Genomic DNA, 21,817 nt, shown 5'->3' with positions numbered 1-21,817 from the left:
CCTCCACTTACTGCATTTTGCTGGAGAAATAATCCTGCTTTTATTGGGAGAAGTTGCTGTAGTTTCTGTCATGAGTTCTGTTTGCTATATTTTGTAGAAACTCTTTCTAAATTGACTCTGTGGACCTTTTGCTGCAGAGTGCTATTTAAACAGACTCTGTTTGCTGAGTAAATAGATCTGAGTAAATAGTCTTTGTTTAAGTCCTGCCATTATTCCCATCCTGCCTGCAACTCCTTGGCTGACACAGTACACCTAATTGGCTGACACAGTGCCACTCGTTGGCTGACATAGTGTAACTCGTTGGCTGACACAGTGCCACTCGTTGTCTGACTGAGTGCCACTTCTTGGCTGACACAGTGCCACTCATTGTCTGACACAGTGCCACTCATTGTCTGACACAGTGCCACTCATTGTCTGACACAGTGCCACTCATTGTCTGACACAGTGGTGTCAATCGACATTCTGCACATCCTTAAGGGTGAATGTAAGGAATCTTACAACACCAGGTTATAGTCCAACAATTTTATTTTAAAATCACAAGCTTTCGGAGATTATCTCCTTCGTCAGGTGAGATAATCTTCGAAGGAGATAATCTCCGAAAGCTTGTGATTTTAAAATAAAATTGTTGGACTATAACCTGGTGTTGTAAGATTCCTAACATTTGTCCACCCCAGTCCATCACCGGCATCTCCACATCATCCTTAAGGGTGGATGGGGAAGGCAGGCAGGTTGCATCCTGCTGTCCTAACTCCATCATTTATATGTGGCTGCTCTCAGTAGGGTGGGCACTAATTCAGCACATCCTGAAACTTCACAGAACTTATACTGGGGCACTTCTGCAGCAGAACCTGACCCTGTCAGAATTTCCTGACCCCGCAAAGGCATAATTGCTGACTTATGCCCTCCCTCAACTCAGGAATTTTGGGGCCTTATATTCTGACTTTCTTACCTATTTTTAAGTGGTGTTTGTGAAATATGAGCAAAGAATCTAGTTCTGCACAGAATACATTTAAACATATAGTCAAAATTAATGACATTTTTTCACCAAAGGTTATATATCAAAGCGATTTTCTAAAATTTCCTGTTTAGAGCTTTCTCCTCGGAGATACATACACAGAATGGAAGACTTCAGTAAGTAGCATTATGGAAAGACGAGCTTCTTCCGCAATCACAGAGATAGCAGGTTACGATGAGGTACTTTAAACAGGGACTATTTGTATGCGTCTGTTTCCATCATAAGTCGGTAAATTATCATAAAAGTTATAACAATAATATAAAGTACTGGTTTTTAATCGAAGTACTGACAAATCTGTCACTTCAAACAAAATTGGTGTGAACAGCTATTTTATTCTATATGTCTGAACCTGCACCAGAATTCCAATTATTTTTAATGATACACTTGAAATTTTATCCCTAAGGTTTCCCAGACCACATTTGCAGTTTAATGTTTTCTTTCCCTCTCTTCACACCAGACCAAGATGGGCTGTTAAAGGAAGGTGTCGTCAACAAAAAGAATAATATCACTTTTGATAACCTCCAGCAGATAACTGATGAAGATGAGAAAAGACTGATGTGAAGCAAAAATCCCTGAGGGATTCCTATCTAAATTTTGTATAAGAAGCTGAATGCCTGTTCATTACATCTGTGTGTGCATTTTTGGAGGAAGTTGAGTGTCCATTTCAACAGTTCACCACAGAGGCTTCACCTTATCCAGTTCAACAGCTCATCTAATAGCCTGCACCATCTGACAATGCTGCTCTTGTCCGAGGCACTAAAGTTTGAATGAAAATAACATGACATAACTCGTATTACCAGAATGCAGTACCACTTAGGGTTTACAATCCCAAATGCCTATTGTGATTTTGGGACTCTTTCACACAAGTCCTAGGATCCGGGTTGGGGATTGGGATTGTTATTTACAATTACTTTCAGACTGCTATCTTTGTCTCTCCCATCTTTGTTTCCTCCCTTAATGATTACAAGCCTTGTTTTTCAGTACCTGATGGAAGTGCCACCACTCTCTGCAATATCAAGCTAGTACAATCAAAGTATTCAAACCAGTTGCTTCAATTTCCTGTCATTTGAAGCCTGTGGTGCATATATGAACACACAAACGTACAAAATGACGGCAGGAAAAGACCATCTGGTCCATCAAGCTTGCCCCAAACAGTCGTGATGCCTGAAGCACATGATTAGACACACCCGATCCACCAGCAACTCATGTAATCTCCTGAGAGAGGCAAAAAAAAGATAAAAATCTATGACCAATTAGGAGGAAAAATCTAGAAAATTCCCCTTAGGCGATCAAAACTATTCCAGGAGATCACATTGACCATTACATTATCTGATATTTCACTTACCTTTTATAAAACGTGCTCTCTGCCCCAGCCAGGACCAGGTCCAGCTCTCTTTTGAAGGTAAAGAACCGCCTGATTTCTGTTCACGCTTACCAGAGGGTATCAGGCTTTCAAACACCAGCTCTTTCTATCTCCTCTCCCACATTCACCCATAGTGGTTCTCTCTAAGGACATATTTATATTGCTCCCAGTCACTCTTTCACATCTCTCCACTTTCTCCATCCTGCAATATCTCTCCAGTTCTGGCTTCTCTTCTCTCTCTCTCCTTGTTTTCTCTCTTCACTCTCAACTGCTGTCCTGTTGAGTTGAGTCTCCCTTTTGCGCTCAATTGTGCTTTGCTCGTTCTGAGTTCTTACCTAGTTTTGCATCCTTATCACCCAATTACCAAGAACAGGCAGATTCTCAATGCAATCAGGCAGAGTCAGCACAGCTTTATGAAAGGGAAATCGTGTTTGACTAATTTATTAGAGTTCTTTGAGGAAGTAACAAGCAACGTGGATAAAGGGGATCCTGTGGATGTGGTGTACTTGGATTTTCAGGAGGCTTTTGACAAGGTGCCACATCAAAGGCTACTACACAAAATAAGAGCTCATGGTGAAGGGGGTAACAGATTAGCATGGATAAAGGATTGGAAAGCTAACAGGAAACAGAGTGGCATAAATGGGTCATTTTCAGGTTGTCAAGATGTAACGAGTGGAGTGCCACAGGGATCAGTGCTTGGGCCTCAACTATTTACAATCTATATCAATGACTTGGATGAAGGGACCGAATGTATGGTAACTAAATTTGCTGATGACACAAAGGAGGGTAGGAAAGTAAGTTGTGAAGAGAACATAATGTGTCTGCAAAGGGAGTTAGATAGGTTAAGTGAGTGGGCAAAAATTTGGCAGATGGAGTATAATGTGGGAAAATGTGAACTTGTCCACTTTGGCAGGAGGAATAGAAAAGCAGTATATTATTTAAATGGAGAGAGATTGCAGAACTCTGAGGTACAGAGGGATCTGGGTGTCCTAGTACATGAATCACAAAAAGTTAGTATGCAGGTACAGCAAGTGATTAGGAAGGCAAATGAAATGTTGTCATTTATTGCAAGGGGAATGGAATATCAAAGTAGAGATGTTTTGCTATAGTTGTACAGGGCATTGGTGGCACCAATGTTCTCGCACCATTATCCCCAATCTTCACACCTAAGCCGACCTCCCAGAGAATGATCACTTTAACTGCCACAATACAGCCCGGCAAGAGTCTCCAGAATCATTGTAGCTTTTTGTATGTTTTTTTTTTATTCGTTCACGGGATGTGGGCATCGCTGGCAAGGCCAGCATTTATTGCCCATCCCTGATTGCCCTTGAGAAGGTGGTGGTGAGCCGCCTTCTTGAACCGCTGCAGTCCGTGTGGTGAAGGTTCTCCCACAGTGCTGTTAGGTAGGAAGTTCCAGGATTTTGACCCAGCAATGATGAAGGAATATATTTCCAAGTCGGGATGGTGTGTGATTTGGAGGGGATCATGCAGGTGGTGTTGTTCCCATGTGCCTGCTGTCCTTGTCCTTCAAGGTGGTAGAGGCCGTGGGTTTGGGAGGTGCTGTCGAAGAAGCCGTGGCAAATTGCTGGAGTGCATCCTGTAAATGGTACATACTGCAGTGACGGTGCTGGTGGTGAAGGGAGTAAATGTTTAGGGTGGTGGATGGGGTGCCAATCAAGCAACTACTTTGTTTTGAATGGTGTCGAGCATCTTGAGTGTTGTTGGAGCTGCACTCATCCAGGCAAGTGGAGAGTATTCCATCACACTGCTGACTTGTGCCTTGTAGATGGTGGAAAGGCTTTGGGGAGTCAGGAGGTGAGTTACTCGCCGCAGAATACCCAGTCTCTGACCTTGTAGCCACAGTATTTCTGTGGCTGGTCCAGTTAAGTTTCTGGTCAATGGTGACCCGAAGGTAGTTGATGGTGGGGGATTCGGCAATGGTAATGCCATTGAATGTCAAGGGGAGATGGTTAGACTTTCTCTTGTTGGAGATGGTCATTGCCTGACATTTGCCTGGAGCGAATGTTACTTGCCACTTATCAGTCCAAGCCTGGATGTTGTCCAGGTCTTGCTGCATGCGGGCACGGACTGCTTCGTTATCTGAGGGGTTGCGAATGGAACTGAACACTGTGCAATCATCAGCGAACATCCCCATTTCTGACCTCATGATCGAGGGAAGGTCATTGATGAAGCAACTGAAGATGGTTGTGCCTAGGACACTGCCCTGAGGAACTCCTGCAGCAATGTCCTTGGGCTGAGATGATTGGCCTCCAACAACCACTACCACCTTCCTTTGTGCTTGGTCCGACTGCAGCCATTGGAGAGGTTTCCCCCTGATTTTACAGAGTATTGCTATGCAGGAAAGGTTGCTACATCCTGAAGCTGAAGGGGATTATGATGGTGAAGAAGATGCAGGTACAGCAAGTAATTAGGAAGGCAAATGGTATGTTAGCCTTTATTGCAAGGGGGTTTGAGTATAAGAATAAGGAGGTCTTGCTGCAATTATAAAGGGCTCTGGTGGGACAACACCTGGAGTACTGTGTACAGTTTTGGCCTACTTACCAAAGGAAGGATATACTTGCCCTAGAGGGAGTGCAACGAAGGTTCACTAGATTGATTCCTAAGATGAGAGGATTGTCCAATGAGGAGAGATTGAGTAGAATGGGCCTATATTCTGTGGAGTTTAGAAGAATGAGAGGTGATCTCATTGAAACGTGTAAAATTCTTAGAGGGCTTGACAGGGTAGATGCTGAGACGTTATTTCCCCTGGCTGGACAGTCTAGAACTAGGGTTCATAGTCTCAAGGTAAGGGGTGGGCCATTTAGGACTGAGATGAGGAGGAATTTCTTCACTCAGTGGGTCATGAATATTTGGAATTCTCTATCTCAGAGTGCTGTAGATGCGCAGTCATTGAGTATATTCAAGACTGAGATATATAGACTTTTGGACTCTAAGGGAACCAAGGGATATGGGGATTGGGCGGAAAAGTGGAGTTGAGATTGAAGATCAGCCCTGATCTGGCTGAATGGCAGAGCAGGCGCGAGGGACAGTATGGCCTACTCCTGCTCCTATTTGTTATGTTCTTATCTTATGTTCTTATGTGTCATTACAGACTGAATAATTCCAATTGGAAGCCCTGTGAAAGTGTTACGTTCAGGCTTAGCCTTAAAGTGTTGAACAATGGTTGCTGCCACTCTAGGATCGACCTTAGATCGACCCTGCTGCCTTGTTGCTGCAGAAATCTACTGGACTGTCACTCTCTCCAGGGTGTTCTGCATATCATTAGAATCTTTGTGCAATGTGTTGACAAATATACATAGTGCATTCCTCCCACTTCTCCACCATCTCAACCATATGCATGGAAACTGTCTCTACTGCCTGCACATGTGACCTTTACTCCTGAATCATTGCTCTTTTGAAGACTGGACCCCAGAGATTTGGACTCCTAGGCTCCTTGGCTGAAGGTGATTGTTTCTTCATCCTCTGTGGAGCAATGGCACTGTTCCTCTCTTCCACTTCCATGTCTTCATTCTCACAAGTGCTTGCTACTTCACCCAATGAAAAGCATTCTGATTCATTAACTACTTACTCACAAGGGCTGGTGCTGGGGGCATGTCAGAGTTGGTGAGGATGGAGGGAAAGTTGTGTATCTTGATGAGCCCAGTAGATCATCTGAGTGGCTGTCCTCTTCCTGTAAATCATCCCGAAAGATTTCAAAAACACAAAAGCTTGTTTAGCTTTGTAAACACTTAAATAAAATGGCACTTACAAGAAATAACATTTGAACACATGGCTATACTTTGGCAATCCACATAAAGTTGAATCAACCTGTGCTGCCTCTTGCTTTGCCTTTACCAACCTGATCTTCCCCATTTCCTACAGCCACTCCTGTTTGTCTGCCTAAGAGCTGCAAACTTTCCTCCTCGAGCAGACTTAAAAGTTTTCATGATTGATGTTCCTCCTCCTGATGTCGTTTTTTTGTTGCTGACTATATGCCACCTTTTCCCCTGCAACAAGAGAACACAAGAGTTAAAGGACTGTGACCGGCACTTCTTATCACCCATATATCTGCGAGCATACCATTGTTATCAGACTTACAGGTGCAGGCTCCCTTTAAATACTTATCCTTCAAGATTAACGAGTGTGATCACAGTTGTTTGGTGTTAACACAGCACATTACTTTTTCTCAAGGTCCCCTGTGAATAGATGCATTTTCCTTTCACCCAGATAATGACACTGAGATGGCATGAGAGCTAACAAGGTGAATCATGCCTCTATTATGTGCATGGGGAGTAATGCCTTCACCTTCTTTGGCTAACCTTGTGAGGTCACGAACCTCTTCCTCCACTGTGTAACAGCTCTTGGGGTAGTGGAAGATTGCACTGACTGCCTCAGCAATCTCTCTCCATAATGTTTGCACCCATCTTCTTCTGTGGCTTCCTGTTCTCAGCCCTTAGGAGTTTGTCCCTTCTACCCCTTACTTCTAGTAACACATCAATGAATGAATCAGAAAACCTGGGAGCCTTTCCTGAGACTGATAGCCCCTATGCAGCGACCACTGTTATTTTTTTTCAGCTGCTCCATGCACATAACAGCATGTATCCCTTTAATCGGTTGCAGCATTTTAAATGCTACAGTGGAGCTTAACGTCCATCCATCCCAGCAGTTAACCAATTACCAGTGGTTTTATCACTACCATCCTGCATACTTAATAAGGATCTTCTTAGGAAACTAGCAGGTTAGTGGTGGAGTCACTAAGCCACTCTGCCACTAACCAGCCAATGGAAGGAGAATCCAGCCCCAGTTTTCTTTGCAGCCTGTTAAACAGAACAACAATATTGCATCAGTGAGTGGATATAGATTTTGCACAACACTGAAGCTGCCAAAAGTGACCAATAAAGTCAAGATTTCTTAAAGGTTTCTCCACTCCTACTAGCCTTTCAATTCATTTTTGGTGCTTGTTGACCCAACTAAGATCAAATGCAACTGCCGATTAATTGTATCTATGTGATTTATATCAATTAGTGTTAATTGTATTCGGGTGGTGGGAATTAATTGGGGTCTCTCTTGTATCCATTTATAGGAGGGTGTGTAATGTTGAGCTCTGTGAATAAAGGCTTGGAAGCAACTGAAGACCAGGCTCCAGTATTCTATCCTTCACTACCTGGCTATCCAATTTATAACATTGCCGAGTCACAGAGATGAAGCGAGATTGCACCCTTATAGATTTGAGAGGGCAAATCAGTCAAAATTTCTTGATTGAGTTATCCATTTCGACTTTCTTACCAATGAAACTAAAAGCCTGCCTATTATCCAATTCTATCCAAATCTGTCTTAAGTGATTGGGGTATTACATTACTTTCATTCAAGACAGTAACTATTTATATCTAGCAAAGAAATAACATCACTTTTGGTTACGTTCACCAGGTGTTTATGAAAGAAAAAAAGAATGGGCCTAGCACACTTCCCTGTGCCTGTGTTGGTGCTACAATGAAAAGACAAATGTCCGCTCACTTTCACCAGTGGCGCTTGGGCTGTCTGAGAAATTTGCATATTCAGTTCAAAAGGTCGCTAGTTTGCCATAAGAAGCCAGTCTCTCAATATTCTTTTGGTTATTCAGGTATTAGGCATACATGGAAATCAATCATCATGTTGAAGAACCTCCAAGCCAAACTACCGAGAAATCTATATAATTAGAGATTTTGTTTGATTGATATGGAGTGCGCACTCTCTTCCCAAAGGGACAGGCTACACTTACCTAAGCCCAGGGAACTCAAACACATGTTGGCAAGACCCAAGCTTTAGGGATCCAAAATATGTGCAGTGGTATTACTGGAATGTAACCGACTAACACCATAAGGCTTACCAGCAGTCATTAGTAAGCTTCCTGCCACTTGTCCAGCTAGCACCAAACGCTAAGCGTTAAGGCAGTGGCTTGTAGGGTTATCTAGAGCTGATTGGGAAGAATCCCATCCTTGAATGGTAGGTCTACCTATGCAAGTTCCAACAATGAGCCATGCTGGTTAGTCAGTTATCAACAGTACCCTGGAATACTGTGGGCCTGCCTAGCTTAGGTATTAGATTAGCAGGTCTACCATAGAAGATGAACTCTGTTTCCAATCTCCCATCAGTCAGGCACATTGTCTTGTAGCCAACTTGACGCTAAGGGGATCCTGCTTACCTGCTCCCCTCAAGGTTGATAGCCATCAGGTGGCTCGGGTTTCACCCTTTGTTAGCTGGACAGCAGGTTCCAGAATTCCACCCCCCTCACCTCCCTCCCCATCCCGAAGTAGCATGGTGAGCAACACAACTCACCATAAAATGTGTGAGTGTATTATCACCCTCCACCTGACCATGACAGAGATACATCTCCCTTGGAAGCAAGGTTTCACCAGTTAGAGGTGCAGTTTTCAAAGAGCCCTGGATATTCGACCTTACTAAGACCTTTACAAATGTTGATGCCTGCTGCTCTACCTTTTTACTTGACATCAAGAAAGTCATTGAATTTTCGGATCCTGCAATTGAGAGAGTCACAAGACAATTGATTTGTTTGGATATCAAATTAATGACTAAATAGTAGCTAAGTAGATTGAGATATTCTAATAGTTCACAGATTTCTTTGTCTCTAAAATTGAGGGAATCTGCTAAGCTGCTATAGAGTACTTCAGCCCGTTTGCCTTCCCCAATCATTCCCAGCTCACTCCTATCCTAGTTACAACCTCATAACACCCTATGGCTACCTAACCCTCACCAGATCAATGAGACAGACCTCCTATTGATTGATCCTCTCCCATTCAGCCCAATGCTCAGTCCTTGGGCAATGGTCATCCTCTTTCCAAGCTGCTGTAATCAGCCCTTAACAATCCAACCTTTGACTTCTCCATCCTCTCCAATACCACCCCATCTTCAACCTCACTTTCCTCTCTAATGTTCTGGAATGTGTTGTCACCACCCAACTCTGTGTCCATGTCCCCTACCATTCCAAGTTAAAATCCCTTCAGACTGATTTCCATCTCCAACTCTCAGAGTACAGTAGTAGAAGTTTACAACATGGAAACAGGCCCTTCGGCCCAACATGTCCATGTCGCCCAGTTTATACCACTAAGCTAGTCCCAATTGCCTGCACTTGGCCCATATCCCTCTATACCCATCTTACCCATGTAACTGTCCAAATGCTTTTTAAAAGACAAAATTGTACCCGCCTCTACTACTGCCTCTGGCAGCTCGTTCCAGACACTCACCACCCTTTGAGTGAAAAAATTGCCCCTCTGGACCCTTTTGTATCTCTCCCCTCTCACCTTAAATCTATGACCCCTCGTTATAGACTCCCCTACCTTTGGGAAAAGATTTTGACTATCTACCTTATTATGCCCCTCATTATTTTATAGACTTCTATAAGATCACCCCTAAACCTCCTACTCTCCAGGGAAAAAAGTCCCAGTCTATCTAACCTCTCCCTATAAGTCAAACCATCAAGTCCCGGTAGCATCCTAGTAAATCTTTTCTGCACTCTTTCTAGTTTAATAATATCCTTTCTATAATAGGGTGACCAGAACTGTACACAGTATTCCAAGTGTGGCCTTACTAATGTCTTGTACAACTTCAACGAGACATCCCAACTCCTGTATTCAATGTTCTGACCAATGAAACCAAGCATGCCGAATGCCTTCTTCACCACGCTATCCACCTGTGACTCCACTTTCAAGGAGCTATGAACCTGTACTCCTAGATCTCTTTGTTCTATAACTCTCCCCAGCACCCTACCATTAACGGAGTAGGTCCTGGTCTGATTCGATCTACCAAAATGCATCACCTCACATTTACCTAAATTAAACTCCATCTGCCATTCATCGGCCCATTGGCCCAATTTATTAAGATCCCGTTGCAATCCTGGATAACCTTCTTCACTGTCCACAATGCCACCAATCTTGGTGTCATCTGCAAACTTACTAACCATTCCTCCTAAATTTTCATCCAAATCATTAATATAAATAACAAATAACAGCGGACCCAGCACCGATCCCTGAGGCACACCGCTGGTCACAGGCCTCCAGTCTGAAAAACAACCCTCTACAACCACCCTCTGTCTTCTGTCGTCAAGCCAATTTTGTATCCAATTGGCTACCTCACCTTGGATCCCGTGAGATTTAACCTTACGTAACAACCTACCATGCGGTACCTTGTCAAAGGCTTTGCTAAAGTCCATGTAGACCACGTCTACTGCATAGCCCTCATCTATCTTCTTGGTTACCCCTTCAAAAAACTCAATCAAATTCGTGAGACATGATTTTCCTCTCACAAAACCATGCTGACTGTTCCTAATCATTCCCTGCCTCTCCAAATGCCTGTAGATCCTGTCTCTCAGAATACCCTCTAACAACTTACCCACTACAGATGTCAGGCTCACTGGTCTGTAGTTCCCAGGCTTTTCCCTGCCGCCCTTCTTAAACAAAGGCACAACATTTGCTACCCTCCAATCTTCAGGCACCTCACCTGTAGCTGTCGATGATTCAAATATCTCTGCTAGGGGACCCGCAATTTCCTCCCTAACCTCCCATAACGTCCTGGGATACATTTCATCAGGTCCCGGAGATTTATCTACCTTGATGCACGTTAAGACTTCCAGCACCTCCCTCTCTGTAATATGTACACTCCTCAAGACATCACTATTTATTTCCCCAAGTTCCCTAACATCCATGCCTTTCTCAACCGTAAATACCGATGTGAAATATTCATTCAGGATCTCACCCATCTCTTGTGGTTCCGCACATAGATGACCTTGTTGATCCTTAAGAGGCCCTACTCTCTCCCTAGTTACTCTTTTGCCCTTTATGTACTTGTAGAAGCTCTTTGGATTCTCCTTTGCCTTATTTGCCAAAGCAATCTCATGTCCCCTTTTTGCCCTCCTGATTTCTCTCTTAACTCTACTCCGGCAATCTCTATACTCTTCAAGGGATTCACTTGATCCCAGCTGTCTATGCATGTCATATGCCTCCTTCTTCTTTTTGACTAGGGCCTCAATCTCCCGAGTCATCCAAGGTTCCCTACTTCTACCAGCCTTGCCCTTCACTTTATAAGGAATGTGCTTACCCTGAACCCTGGTTAACACACTTTTGAAAGCCTCCCACTTACCAGACGTCCCTTTGCCTGCCAACAGACTCTCCCAATCAACTTCTGAAAGTCCCTGTCTAATACCATCAAAATTGGCCTTTCCCCAATTTAGAATTTTAACTTTTGGGCCAGACCTATCATTCTCCATAGCTATCTTAAAACTAATGGAATTATGATCACTGGTCCCAAAGTGATCCCTCACTAACACTTCTGTCACCTGCCCTTCCTTATTTCCCAAGAGGAGGTTAAGTTTTGCCTCCTCTCTAGTCGAGCCATCCACATACTGAATGAGAAATTCCTCCTGAATACACTCAACAAATTTCTCTCCATCCAAGCCCCTAATGCTATGGCTGTCCCAGTCAATGTTGGGAAAGTTAAAGTCCCCTACTATTACCACCCTATTTTTCTTGCAGCTGTCTGTAATCTCCTTACATATTTGCTCCTCAATTTCCCGTTGACTATTTGGGAGTCTGTAGTACAATCCTATCAAAGTGATCTCTCCCTTCTTATTTTTCAGTTCTACCCATATAGACTCAGTGGGCGAACCCTTGGAAATATCCCCTCTCACTACTGCCGTGATGTTCTCCCTAATCAAGAACGCAACTCCCCCTCCTCTCTTACCTCCTGCTCTATCTTTCCTATAGCATCTGTACCCTGGAACATTGAGCTGCCAGTCCTGCCCCTCCCTTAGCCATGTTTCAGTAATAGCTATAACATCCCAGTCCCATGTACCCATCCATGCCCTGAGTTCATCTGCCTTGCCCATCAGACTTCTTGCATTGAAATAAATGCAGTTTAATCTAGACTTCCCTTGGTCTTTGCCCTGCTTTCTCAGACCATCTGTCCGGTCATGTTTTGTACACTCTCCCTTACTGCCTTTTGTTTCTGTCACCACTTTACTTCCCACTGACTTCCTGCATCGGTTCCCATCCCCCTGCCACATTAGTTTAAACCCTCCCCAACAGAACTAGCAAACACTCCCCCTGGGACATTGGTTCCAGTCTTGCCCAGATGCAGACCGTCCAATTTGTACTGGTCCCACCTCCCCCAGAACCGGTTCCAATGTCCCAGGAATTTGAATCCGTCCCTCTTGCACCATCTCTCAAGCCACTTATTCATCCTAGCTATCCTGTCATTCCTACTCTGACTAGCCCGTGGCACTGGTAGCAATCCTGAGATTACTACCTTTGAGGTCCTACTTTTTAGTTTAACTCCTAACTCCCTAAATTCAGCTTGTAGGACCTCATCCCGTTTTTTACCTATATCGTTGGTACCTATATGCACCACGACAACTGGCTGTTCATCCTCCCCCTCCAGAATGTCCTGCAGCCGCTCCGAGACATCCCTGACCCTTGCACCAGGGAGGCAACATACCATCCTGGAGTCTCGGTTGCGTCCGCAGAAACGCCTGTCTATTCCCCTTACAATCGAGTCCCCTATCACTATAGCTCTGCCACTCTTTTTCCTGCCCTCCTGTGCAGCAGAGCCAGCCACGGTGCCATGAACCTGGCCACTGTCACCTTCCCCTGGTGAGCCATCTCCCCCAACAGTATCCAAAACGGTATACCTGTTTTGGAGGGAGATGACCACAGGGGACCCCTGCACTGCCTTCCTACTCATCCTCTGTCTGTTGGTCACCCATTCACTATCTCCCTCAGTAATTTTTATCTGTGGTGTGACCAACTCACTGAACGTGCTATCCACGACTTCCTCAGCATCGCGGATGCCCCAAAGGAGGGAGTGAAACACAAGTGTTGTATTTCTGGTTTTACTGCTCCTCAACACCAGTTCTTCTGCTACCCACCGTTCAGTGGAGGTGACTGAGCCGACTTCTCCCAGAATGTCCCTCTGTCTCCTCTGCTGGATGCTTTTGCTCCTGGTAGTCACTGAAGGGCTTCTTCTGCTACCCACCGTTCAGTGGAGGTGACTGAGCCGACTTCTCCCAGAATGTCCCTCTGTCTCCTCTGCTGGATGCTTTTCCTCCTGGTAGTCACTGAAGGGCTTCTTCTGCTACCCACCGTTCAGTGGAGGTGACTGAGCGGACTTCTCCCAGAATGCCCCTCTGTCTCCTCTGCTGGATAGTGTAGTGGTAAAATCTGGGAATTTGTCAGCTAGCAATAGAAAATGGCCATGCTGGATTGTTGTAAAAAAACAACTGGTTCACTAAATCAAAAGCAAAATGCTGCGGATGCTGGAAATCTGAAATAAAAACAGAAAATGCTGGAGAAGCTCAGCAGGTCAGGCATCATCTGTGGAGAAGGAAACAGAGTTAACGTTTCAGGTCGAAGAAACTCTGTTTCTTTTCCAATGGAAGCTGCCTGACTTGCTGAGCTTCTCCAGCATTTTCTGTTTTTATTCCAACTGGTTCACTAATGTCTTTTAGGGATGAGAACCTGCCACCCCTATCTGGTCTGGCCCACGTGTGTTTCCAGTCCCTATTCAGTTAACTCTTAATGCCCTTAGGGCTGGGCAAGCAATACTGTTTGCCAGTGTCACCCATAAGAACTGTGACTGTGGTCATCATATATTGACCTTTCTGTGTCTTATAACATGGTTAACTACACCATCCTCCTCTGCTGCTTTTCTTCCATGGTCCACCTCTTGCATGATTCCATTTGTACCTGTCATAATGTAGCCATCAGTGCAGGACTTGGAGACTTCTTGCTCCCACACTCTGAAACTCTCTCCCAAAACCCCTCTATCATGCTACATCTTTCCCCATCCTCTACAGCCTCCAAAAGACCTACTTCTTCGCCAGTGCCTTTGGCCACCATCTCTTATGTCCATCAAACTCCTGCTTGGGTCTGACCCTTACCCTCTCCCCACTCCCGCACTCCCTCCCCCACCTCCCAACCAGGCAATATTTTTCTACATTAAAGGCAATATATAAATGTAAGTTGTTGTATCCCCTCATTCATTGTGATTTGAAGATGCAACAAAAATTGCTGCATTTCAAAAATTACTGCAATTCTGTGTACGTGAAAGCTTTTGAGACATTTGTAAGAAATGTGATAAAACACTATTGCAGCTGTTGCTTTCTTTTTTCTACTGATTACCATGAACTGTGACTCAATTGGCAACAAGCTTAACGGTCTGTTGTAACTGAGATGTCAGCTGTGACTCAGTTGGTAGCACTCTTGCCTCTGAGGTTAGAAGGTTCTAGGTTCAAGTCCCACACCGGAGACTTGAACACAAAATCTTGGATGAGATATTATACCATCTGCTCTCAGGTGGACATAAAAGGTCCCATAGTACTATCTTGAAGAAGAGCAGGGGAGTTATCCCTAGTGTTCTAGCCAATATTTATCCATCCACTGACATTAAAAAAAACAGATTATCTGGTCATTATCACATTGCTGTATGTGGGACCTTGCTGTGTGCAAATTGGCTGCTGCAATCCCTATATTACAACAGTGACTACACTTCAGAAAGTACTTTACATTGGTTGTGAAGCACTAGTGGGATGTCGTGAAAGGTGTTTTATAAATGCAAGTCTTTCTTTCTTTCAGCTCTAACCTTGAACCCTTCCTGTGAATAGTCATGATGTTCACTGCCAACAAAATCAGTTGGGAATTACAATTGGGATAAATGAACATGGGAAGGCATTGGTTTCTCTGATGGTGCTTTGAGAACCAAAAATCTATGTCAATGGCTTTTCTGGGATCAAATTTTTGAAGAAGATATTTCATTTTTGTATGCCTGACTTTGATTTGACTGATGGAATTGTTGCATTCTATAGAATGTTTGATGCTACTCCTTGGATCGCAGATGATGTTTTAGCAAATATGGGTTCAGCAACTCTCCTTTACATAGAGGTGAGCTATGTTATATGGTTATTCTCAAAAAGAGGAATTGTGTGTTGAGCCTGATGTTAGAAACAGAATTGATTATAATCCACTAGTTCTTGCAGCCTGGCTGTAAATCATACAGTTTGGATTCTATCTTGGACTTGTGTCTTGAGATGATGAAGGGGTTTTTTGATATTCGGAATTAGTATGCAGATAGGCATCCCTGACTTTATGATATTTTCTTTCTACTTATACCAGTATATTTCTCCTTTTTCCCTAATGTTACATTGAATTTTTCATTAATCTAGGGCTAAGAATCAATGCAATGTTTAAGTGCTTGGAAAGAATATGGTGTTGTGCAGCAACATATGATCTGTTTGGTCTCAGATCAAATGACGTCTGGATCTTTTACCTGGTAAACAGAATGTCAATTCATAGCAATCCATAGAGGCAACTTCATGCCTGAGACCAGATCAATTGCCCAATCATAGAGACAAATATTGGCAACCTTTTCAAGACATGAACAAACTTGGATGCAAACCAAATAGTTATCAGATACATTTTTTTTTATTTGGGTGAATTTTTGGGCTAATCGAGTGCTGGGGATAGGACATTTTTTCCACTTTTGTGACCTATTGCCAGCATCAACCATTTCCAAGTTAGTTTTAGCATGGTCACTGTGCCCCATTTATATGATTTAGTCCCAACCTATGAAGAACATCCCAATACATCACTTCCCACACCAGCGGTTCCTTTAGCCTGTATGAGTGAGTTGCTAATTTGTGCCAAATTGTGGGCAGTTACACTGATTCGTAACTGAGGGAGACTGAGCACATTCATTTTACATAGCACCATTACAGTCATCAAGAAGAACAAAAACTTTTGATTAATCATTCTGGGCTACATTTGGACCTAAGCCCCAGAGGTAAAATGTGTCTGTAAACCCACTGCGCCAACCAATCCTGCAAATGGTGCTTTGTTGAGTTCTTATTGATAAAGGGGTAGAATTTCCACAGGGGTTCTCTGATTTCCTGCGATAACTTTGGCAGAAGATCAGTGGGAGCCCCTGTGGATATTACTGGTGCATCTTGCTAATTTGCAGTGTTAGTCTCTTACCTCTACATGGAGAGTTAATGAGATCATTATTGAAATCATTGATCAGAATAATGGATGAAATTGAAAGCACCTACATGCGATGGATAGTAAACTGTTTCTGAAAGGGCCTTCCCCACTTTGACAAATGCTCGACCCAGAAATTCCTGAGGGTCTGCTCCACCAGCACAACAGCATTAGAATGGGACTCTCACTGGCCCTAGCCCCAAGCCAGAGACCCAATCCCAAATTCCATGGATGGGGGTCATTTGCATAGCCGAGATGGGCTGCCAGTGCCTGCAAGGGTGCATCAGTGGTGACTGTCCCCATCCACCTTTGTAAGGTGGAGTTGTCCACAGTCACTCTGCCTGAGGTCCCGCGAGGCTCAATGGAGCCAAAGAAAATGTTTTACTTTTTTCCCTCTTTGTCTCCGAAAGGCGCCATTCTGCCTCCAGACAGGGTAATCAATCCCCTTCAGGTTTGATTACCTTAGTTTAGTGAAAGTTTGGCCTTTCCGAAAGCCTCAAAGGGACTCTTGCCAGTTCTCAGCTGGCATGAGCTCCACTGAAGCCTTTCCAGTGCATAAAGGGCAGAATCCCTGAGGTAACCTGAGAAATCCCTCCCCCCTCCCACCCCACCGGTATATCCCCTTAATGCAGGGGGATGGGCAGAAGGTGTCCCCACATTCCCCCCTCCATCACTGGAATTTAAAAGGCCAGGGTAAACAGGGTGGAACCTGTTGGAACTGAGTTCTGCCCCAAATTCCAGGCCTTCCCTGGGTGGAAATAAAGCTTCCCACCCTCTGCAGCCCCAAGAATTTCAGGCTGCTCATGTCTTAAAAGTCTGCAAAGATGCTTCATTTCAAATCTTGTTCATGAGACATTGCCAAATTAAATGTGCAACTCCAGTACCATCTGTGTCCCAGTTCCATCAAAATTCTGTTATATATGGTGTGTTTTTTCCCCGAAATATTCAATGACTTGGTGTCAAATACGGGAAAGTGTTCCATTCTCCAATAATGTTTTTCACTTTAATGAGCACAAAAAAGTTCAAACCACATTATGACAGATGTATATAGTAACTGCTGCGACTTGAACTTTCCTTGGAGGCCAACATGGTGGCATTGGAACAGAGTTTTATTTTCAAAGCCTGCCAGAAAATTTCCCAATATGGCAACAACATAAGTTGTTCAAAAGTTGCCTAAAACTGCAGTGAACTACGACAAATGCAAGGGGCACAACATAGCTAAATCAAGTCTGCTGTTTCCTTAGGAAGTGCTAACTTAGAAAATGGAGAAGCCACGTGCTTTTATGAATCAAATTCAAAATCTGGACAAATAACAAGAAAGAACATTTATCTGATATCCCAGGGGTGTAAACAGTTAACCTGTTGACAGAAACGTCCTGTGGCTATTTTGTTACCAAACAAAATGAAATCATACTGCGGAAGCATTCAGTGATATTGCTGTGTTTTACTTCAGAAAATGAAAAGGAACATTCAATTAAAAAGAAAACGAGTGCATCAAAGTGTGTTTGAATTCCTTTTTAAATGGAATCATTTTAGTAAGATCTGCAGAAGGGTTAGTCCTATTAAATGAATAACGTCTCCTAATCATGGAAAACTTTTGACCCTTAAAAAAGGATTATTGTGGCAAAGAAAAGGCTGGTAAGAGGCAGAATTAATAACCAACATTCTTCTGGACATTTCTAAATCACATGCTACAAGAGTTCATTGATCAATCATGTTTACACATTTTTTGGAAGTATCATTGCAGAGAGAAAAGTTGTAAGAAATGTATTGTTCAAATGAATAAGGCAAATCAAAGTAATTGTGGTTTACAAAAGATCCTTGGCCCTGAAATTGCTTGGCGGTTCTACAGGTCTCCTGCTGTAACTCCAGTGGGAGACTAGTGGAACCCCCAAGAAAATGGTTTTGCTGGATCTCCACCATTTCCCACATCCTTGCCACAATAATCCTTCTTTAAGGGTCAGAAGTTTCCTGGTTGCCGTGTAAGGGGTTGAACTTCCCTTCACTCCCTACAAGGCAATTGATGGCCAGTGGATGGAGCCTTTGCCGGTAGTTCCTGCACCTTAGGCTGGACTGGGACCTGGTGTTTCAGTGGAGGCTGATACACTGAGTGAGCTGAGACATACCAGCCTCATTGAGAGCAGATGTTGGTCCCAGTGGCGGCAAATGGCCTGAACCCCTGAAGACAAGGAGATTTTAATTTTTTTTTTTCACAGATCGACCCTTCTACCAAGAGACAAAGGGGACCACAATTGGAGCTGGGGGGACCTGGGTTTCTGGAAGTCATAAGAACATAAGAAATAGGAACAGGAGTGGGCCATACGGCCCCTTGAGCCTGCTCCGGCATTCAATAAGATCATGACTGATCTTCGACCTCAACTCCACTTTCCCGCCCTATCCCCATATCCCTTGATTCCCCTAGAGTCCAAAAATCTATTGATCTCAGTCTTGAATATACTCAACGACTGAGCATCCACAGCCCTCTGGGGGAGAGAATTCCAAAGATTCACAACCCTCTAAGTGAAGAAATTTTTCCTCATCTCGGTCCTAAATGGCCGACCTCTTATCTTGAGACTATGACCCCTAGTTCTAGACTCTCCAGTCAGGGGAAACAGCCTCTCAGCATCTACCCAGTCAAGCCCTCTAAGAATTTTATGCATTTCAATGAGATCACCTCTCATTCTTCTAAACTCCAGAGAATATAGGCCCATTCTACTCAATCTCTCAATAAGGCAAGTATATCCTTCCTTATGTCAGGAGACCAAAACTGTACACAGTACTCCAGGTGTGATCTCACCAGAGCCCTATGTAATTGCAGCAAGACCTCATTACTCTTATACTCCAACCCCCTTGTTATAAAGGCTAACATACCATTTGTCTTCCTAATCATGGATAAGTGGGTGCCGGATATGTGTCCAAAGTAGTACTTTCGTCCAGCTGTTCCATGTAAATGAGAAGCACTCCTACTGACCCCGCAAACTCAGGGGGGTCACCACTGGAGGGCTCCAGCAGGCATGATTCTGGCGTAAGGGTGGGATTTTGTTGCCACATTGTACAGCTGTTAAGGTATTTTCTTTGCTGTTAATTGATGATGGAGGCTTTGCAGGAGTTTGATTCTGTTGTGTGTATCATCGATAGTTGTGAGCTAAATATAAATTTGTTATTGACATCTGCATATGGTGACTTTGGAAATCGTTTTGGAATGGTTTATCATAGTAGTTCTTGGAATACAAATTGTCAAGTAATTAGTTCCCGCCGAAGATTTATTTATAACCTTCCAGCCTTAACAGTGAGTGTAAAAACTTTAGATCTTAACCTCTGGCCCCATTCTCTCTCTCTCTCTCGGACAGCAGGTGCTGGTAATTGAGGATCGCTGCACCAGAGTCACTGGGAGTGGAGAAGGTGTGGGCTGGTGATTGGGGTGATCCACACCCCTGCCTTTCTTCCACCACATTCCCGGGCCACGGCAACTCTCTCCCCTTTGCCAGATTTTCCATGCTTCCCTCTCCCTCTGCCCTTCTGCCATAACCATTTACAGCTCCCCTGGACTCAACTTTTGTTTCTTTACTTGTCCCGTTATCATTCCCTTTTGTCTTTGCACCATCATCACTTCTGTCATTGAATCACTCCTGCCCTCCACCCTATTACAGACCTCCCCCTTTTGTTCTTTCCCTGCCCCCTTTTCCCTGACTCTGTACTTGCTTAAAAGTAGTTAATCTCCAACATCTTCCAATTCTGATGAAAGGTCATTGACTTGAAACGTTGGATCCGATATTAACACAGAGACGGGAACGGTGTTGGGGGAGGGGGATGGAGGAATACTAGCGGGCGACGAATGCACGACATCTTGGGACATGTAGCAATATCCGATTTCAACAGGGATGCCTCATTATCATTTTACTTCCGGGTTTCACGTCTCCACTGCGCGTGAGCGGGCGTGACACGGACCCACATGATGCGATTTCACATCGACTATTTAAAGGCCCAAGTTCAGAGGTGAAACGGAGGAGGAGGTTTGCAGGGTGTGATATCAAAAAAGCAACTAGGAAGTGGAAAATGAGTGTGAGAAGAGGAAAGGCTGTGCCCAGATTCTCAGCTGTGTCTCTGGATGTGCTGCTGGGGGCAGTAAGGTGCAGGAGGGAGGTACTGTTCCCAGCCAGTTGGAAAAGGAAACCCGCTGCCATCACCAAGAAGACCTGGCTGGAGGTGAGCAGCAGGAATGTGACCCCGAGGTCATGGGTTCAGTGCTGCAAGTGACCAGGTCAGGAAAGGTGAGCGTACAGCTATATTCTCCCAGATCCTACACTGCACCGCCTCTCACTTTGTCTTGTCAGTCATGCTTCATTCACACCAATCCTCAGCCCCACATAACTCTCAACTCAACCAATCGGACAGTCCAAGCACCTCCTGTCACCCTCACTCTCTTGGCATGCTCACCTCCTGTTTCCTCCCTTCACCACTGCCAGTGACCACAATCCTCATCTCACCTCGTAGAACCTCAGTCATCTCCAAGCACTCTCATCACACTTCCTGAAATGGCATCATTAGCACAATCCTCAAAGGCATGTGACTCACACTCCTTATGCATGTACCTGATTCTCACCTTCACTGTTTGCACTGCATCTATTGGATGTACACATTTCTCAGAGCCAAGGTGCATTTAAGGGGAAGCTAGATAAGCACATGAGAGAGAAAGGAATAGAAGGATATTCTGATAGGGTTAGATGAAGTAGGGAGAGAGGAGGCTTGTGTGGAGTCCCTTCCTTCTCTCCTCCAGTGCCGACACATAAAGATCAAGAGGCCCTGATGGGAGAGGATGAAGTCTCCTCAGAGCAGCTGATACCTGCTGAGGATGCACCGTCACATGACATAAGTGTAGCAGGCACCAGCACAAATTCCAGCACTTCGATTGGTCTGCTTAGGTTACTCTCACAGCACAAGTGAACATGAGCAGAGAATGGTGGAAGGGACAGCTGATGAGGTTAGGTGCTGGAGGGCACCATCCTCGCCAAGCATTGCTGAACAGGACAGAGATGCAGAACCCCTGGGGCCAGCACGGAAAAGGAGAATGCTGGAGGCACAGCAACAACTGACTGAGGTATTGGCAGTCCTGCCAGGCACATTGTCCACAGTGGCAGACGGGTTGGAGGAGTCTAACTGAAGCATATGTGGGGTGATGTCACAGGGTTTTTCAACCCTGCAATCCACCATGGAGCATGTGGCAAGCTCCATGGAAATTGTAGCTGGCTGCTCACACGAGACACTGCTTCCAGCCATTGTGGCCTGCCTGCGGACTCAGGCGGCGGTTGAGCAGACTCTGATGCGAGCGTCTCAATCGGTTTTGACAAGATCGTAGACATCTAAATCGGGGCTTCCAAGGCGTCACTGATCTCCTCCACTCTGCTGTCCCCCAGACAGGTA

The sequence above is a fragment of the Heptranchias perlo genome, chromosome 2 (assembly GCF_035084215.1).
Source record: "Heptranchias perlo isolate sHepPer1 chromosome 2, sHepPer1.hap1, whole genome shotgun sequence".
Lineage (NCBI taxonomy): Eukaryota > Metazoa > Chordata > Chondrichthyes > Hexanchiformes > Hexanchidae > Heptranchias > Heptranchias perlo.
Note: the sequence above shows the minus strand (reverse complement) of the source record.